A 5,802-nucleotide genomic window follows, 5' to 3' on the forward strand; every position below is an offset into this window, starting at 1 on the left:
ATCAAATATTGTTTTTATATAAGCTGAGAGGCATAATTCTTTTGATATTAGTGTATAACTCAGCCCATCATGATAAATGTAAAAAGATCCTATAGTATTAATACACAGTGAAAGTACGTTTCTCCAACTTAATTCGTTCAGGAAGGCTGTCCAGAATCGACTTGTTGGAAAACCGCATCTCCTTAGACTGTCACCTGAGAAAGGGTGACTGATCATGTAGGTATCAGCAAGAAATGATTGTCGGGTGAAGAAATTTTGTTCGCCACTGAGACTTTTTTCTGTGAGCAACTTGGTCGAGAACCGAATTGTTCTCTTCAGCCTGTTGAGTGAAAGGTACGAATGTAAAAAGCACTCCGTGATAAGCAAATATTTTCACTTCGACTCTGAAATACGGGTTGTAGGGATGTACACAACTTCCCAAAGTAAACACAGAGTTAAATAAATCCCAGAGCTGTGACAAGCCACATGGGTTTGATTTTTTCCATTACACACCTTCATAAATTAGCAAGTCAAGTTTGGGGCGCGGTGGCGGGGGTCGGTGAAGGTTTTAACTATTAATCGCTAGCTTTGTAAAGTATTTTGAGATATACAAAAGAGCACTGATTTTGGAAACTCGGATCTGCTTATCAACAAGTTAACTTTTCTAAGCTCCAGGTGTCTCATAGTAAAACATAAGTGATAATGTATTACTTATCTCTATAGAATTATTCTAAGGCATTAAAGAAATTAAATGTCTTTCCCTTAAAAACGTTAGGGTTCTCCAGGATTCCACCCTAATTTTTGTCCCAGAGACCTTATGCATTTCTAGGATTTCCGTTAAATGTGTTGGTCACTTCCAAAACTTGGTCTCTGGGCCGTGTTTTCAAGTTTCCAAGAAAGAAATGACAAGATCTAACATATAGGATTATTCAGAAAACCGAAGGGGGGCAAGGGAAGAAGCAAGGAGATTGGTAAAACTACTGTAATAAACGTAACAGATGCTCAGTATATACCTGTTCATGAATAGAAAAGTGATTGACAGTTAATAATGGCAGCTAATTACTATGAGCTAGATAACATTCTATGTATTAAAATCATCTAATCCTTAAAACAACTTTGTGAGATACTATTATTATTCTCTTTCTGCAGAGTAGGAATTGTGGCCCAGAGGGATAATTTATCAAAAGTGACATATGATAAGCAGTTTTGCTACAGAGCACACACTATTTAATCACCATGCTGTTTTCTCGTAGTAGAAGCTCAATAAATAAACTGCCAAACATATGGTGCTGACCTCTGAAGATCCAGCTGGAAGAACAGCCAAATGAAAACTAAAATATTTTTGAAAAATCCTTACCCAGACACACCTAATAAACAGACATCAGACTAGGAAACTTGAGATGGAACAGTTCTAGCTGATTTCTGGGGAACATATTTCTTCTCTTGGCTTTCTTTTTATACCAGTATTTTGAGAGATGAGCATTCTCTGTGAGATGTTGTAAAGAAACCCATGTGGAATTTGTCCAATGAGTGGTATAGAGTACAGTGACCTGAGACCTAGCTCATGGAAGATCACAATTGGAAGAGACAAATGTACTGAGTTAGCCAAAAAGTTTTTTTTTTCTGTACAATGGGTCTAGTAATGCTTAGTTGTCTTTAGCTTCATTTGAAACAATTTTGTGAGATTGTATTGTGACAGCTGTCGTATCAGTGGGCATTTAAAAAAGAAATTGGTCAATTTTTGTGTATCCATTTTAATATTAAAAATGGAAGAATATGCACATTTTTGGCATATTATGCCTTATTATTTCAAGAAGGGGCCCTAGCTGATGTGGCTCAGTGGATTGAGCACTGGCCTGCGAACCAAAGGGTCACCGGTTTGATTCCCAGTCTAGGGCACATCCCTGGGTTGCAGGCCAGGTCCCCAGTGAGGGGTGCATGAGAGGCAACCACACACTGATGTTTCTTTTCCTTTCTCCCTCCTTCCCCTCTCTAAAAATAAAAATATATATTTTTAAAAAGGTTAAAAATGTAACTGAAATGTGAAAAGAGATCTGTGTAGTATATGGAGAAGGTGCTGTGACCGAATGTGTCAAAAGTGGTTTGCAAAGTTTCTTGGTTACTATTGATGTTGTGACCAAAACATTCTTTGCTGTGGGGTTATCTTATGCATGGGAAAATGTTTAGCAGCACCCTTGGCCTTGACCTGCTAGAAGCCAATAGCAGGAAATAGCTGACATACGCAGAATATCCAAATCAATAAAATTATTGGTGAAATTGAAAAATGTGTTTTACTTTACAGAAAAAAGTAAATAGAGTTTTTGGATAACCCTGTCTAAAGCATGTTGTAATGAAAAGGAGTTAACTTGTTTGGTCGGAGGACAGCTACTATCTATCATTTATGTTCATTCCAGTAAAAATAACACAGTAATAAGGACACCAATTTCTTCATCTTTTACACAGCCAGCTTAGTGGAAAATTCATTAGTAAGAGCAGATGACTCTCATCTGGAGTAGATAGTATTGATCTGAAAGTTCCAGAAAATGCAATTGGAAATTCTTTTGAACAAAGTAAGTGGTATAATTATTGCGAAGATGCAAAAATTATCATTATTTACAGATGGTATGATTGCCTTCCTGAAAAAGCAAAGTAAAACTGAAAAAGTAGAAAAGTTTAGTAAGTAGGCCGGTTGCAAATAAAGGTATAAAAATTAACAACTTTTTGTTGGAGGAAAGATACAATGTCACTTTCATGATAGCAACAAGAAAAATCTAGCATAAATGTAGTTATTTAATGAGCTAAATAAAAATAATGAGAGTGTAAGCTGTAAGTTTTATTTCCCAGATTGTAGGTCCTAAATAATATTACCTATCACAAGGAAACATGGTTCCTTTGAAACCATTCTGGTTCTGGGACAGGCTGAACCTGGGTATCTTGTCAAATCAGAAACCAAAGAAACTATCAAAAACTAGAAGGGTCAGGTCAAAAGGACTGAGAAGAAGGACTGCCAGCTTAAAAAGAGGCTCTTGCTGTTCAAAGAGGGGACAATTTGAGCATGAATAACTATGACAGGTTAAAGTATATTACATGTTAAAATATACAAATTTATACATAATCAACAATTAACAATGAAAAACAAATGGCCTGGCTTCTTCAAACACTAAATCACACACGCACACAAAAAGAATCCCCTTTCTAGAGGGGAATTTGCTGAAACATACAGAATACTCGTAGACTACATATGCAGTTACCTTTTGACCACACCTTCCCACTTCTAGGAATCTACTCTGAAGATGCACCTACAAAGTATGAAATACATAGACACAGGATTCCTCACTGCAGCGTTGTGACTGCAAAACATAGGAAACCACCCTGGCCGGCATGGCTCAGTGAGTGGGGTCATCATCCATCCAATAACCCAAGTCACTGGTTCAATTCCCAGTCGGGGCACGTGCCCAGGTTGCAGGCTCCATCCCCCATTTGGAGCGCATGCAGGAGGCAGCAGATGGGTGTTTCCCTCACATTGATGTTTCTCTTGTTCTCCCCCTTTCTCAAATGAGAATCAACTTAAAAAAAATATACAGGAAGCCTATGTGCTCTTACACAAGAAATAAGAAAATAGTTGAATAAATTAGGGTCTACCCACACAATGGAGTATGGTGCAGATGTTAAATAAAAAAAGAATGTTTTCTATGAATGAATACAGACTGATTTCCAGGATATTTTGTTAGGGTAAAAAAGCAAAATGCAAAAAACCAAACGCAAAGTAGTATCTATAGAATGACACCTTCCATTTCAATATCCTGGTTTGGATAATTGTACTGTAGTTATATACAATGCTAACATCGGTGGACTGGGTGGAGAGTATACAAAACTCTATACTATTGAACATTTCTGTAGCTCTAAAATTATTTCAAAATGAAAATTAGAAGATCTTTTTAAAAAATACAAGCAGTAACAAGCTCTTGGAGAAGATTCCCAATTCTATGCAGTTCTACTGGAAACATAACAATAAAAGTTTTTAAAGTTACCTTTAAAGAGACTTGTCTCATAAAGTACAGTATAGGGAACATAGTCAGTAATATTGTAAGAACTATGTACGGTGCTAGGTGGGTACTAGGCTTATGTAATTTACTGTGTAAATTACATAAATGTCTAACCACTACACAGTACACCTGAAACTGCATATAAAATAGACTGTCAACTGTAATTGAAAAATTTTTGAGGTAAAAAAAAAGACTTGTCTCCAGTTAAAGTACATAGTAAAGACAATATTTAAAAATCAGTGAGAAAGAGATGAATTATTCAGTAAATAATGTGAAATTACTAGTCATCTGTCAGGGAGGGGGGAATAAAGCTAGATCCCTACTTGATCCTTACACTAACTCCCAGATGAACTAATAACTGAAATGTAATCAAGAGTTCTAGAAGAAAATGAGTGAAATTTTTTATTTTGTATGTATTTTAAAGATTTTATTTATTTATTTTTAGAAAGAGGGGAAGGGAGAGACAGGGAAGAGAAACATCAACCAACCCACAATCCAGGCATGTGCCCTGACCGGGAATCAAACCGGTGGTGACCTTTCAGTTTGTAGGCTGATGATCAATCCATTAAGCTACACCAGCGAGGGCTGAGTAAAGTTTTTATAATCTTGTAGGTGGGGAATACTTTTGCAAGCATTAGACAGCCATAAATAATGAAAGATTGATAGTTACAACTGCATAAAAGCTAAAACTTTGTATCAAAACATCCTGTACAGTTAAAAAGACAAAAAAATTTCCAAGTATTTGCTACATGATACATTCACTACTAATGAATGAAGAACTTATCAAGAGGCAGACCCCAGTAGAAAAAATATATACAGGATTTTTACTTATTTTTTAGAGAAAGAAACATTGAATTTATTGTCCCACTAATTCATGCACTCACTGGTTGATTCTTTCATGTGCCCTGAGTGTATCAAAGGACCAAGCTCTAACCAACTGAGCCCGGACCTAGGGTAATTCTTTTTTACTGCAAATGGTCTATAAATGGGAGATGTTAACCCTTACTCAATTAAAAGATGCAAATAAAAATGATACAGTATCATTCTGTACCTAGCAAACTGACAGAAGAAAACTAAAACTCAGGGTTTCATTGCTGTGGGGAAACAGTTTGTCTCATTCATGGTAAGGTGGGAATTAAACCAGTACTGCACTGGAGAGCAGCTTGCACCAAAGTTTAACGCACATTCACTTTGACCCTGAAATTCTTTTAGAAAATTTATCCTAAACTGACAATCAGACAAGTAGACAAAGATTTACACAAGGAGGTTCATTTTAGGGTTGTTGGTAAGTGAAAACTCACAGGGACATCTAGAGTCCTGGTTAAATATACAGTGAGATACCATGTAGTCATCAAAATGTTGTACCAATACTTACAGAAAAGTGTGCACATGTTGAGGGAAAGAGCAATTCACAAAACTCAATGAATGATTCCAATTTTGTAAATGAATTCCTGAAGAGATGCTCACAAAAATGTTAGCTATGTGGTCACTATAAGTTGCTTTTTCCTCCAGTATTTGGACTTTCTCACCCATTATGTTACTTTTAAAATTTTTATTGATTTTACAGAGAGAGAGAGAAACATTGCTTTATGTTGTTCTACTTATTTATGCATTATCGGTTGATTCTTGTATGAGCCCTGTTCCAGTAATCAAACCCGCAACCCTGGCATACTGGGACAATGCTCTAACCAACTGAGCTACAGCCAAAGCCACCCATTACTTAAAATAAAAATTTCAAGCTATTTTCAATTTTAGGGAAAAAGTCACCAAAAACATA

The sequence above is a fragment of the Phyllostomus hastatus genome, unplaced genomic scaffold (assembly GCF_019186645.2).
Source record: "Phyllostomus hastatus isolate PE091 unplaced genomic scaffold, TTU_PhHast_1.1 phas_contig_38, whole genome shotgun sequence".
NCBI lineage: Eukaryota > Metazoa > Chordata > Mammalia > Chiroptera > Phyllostomidae > Phyllostomus > Phyllostomus hastatus.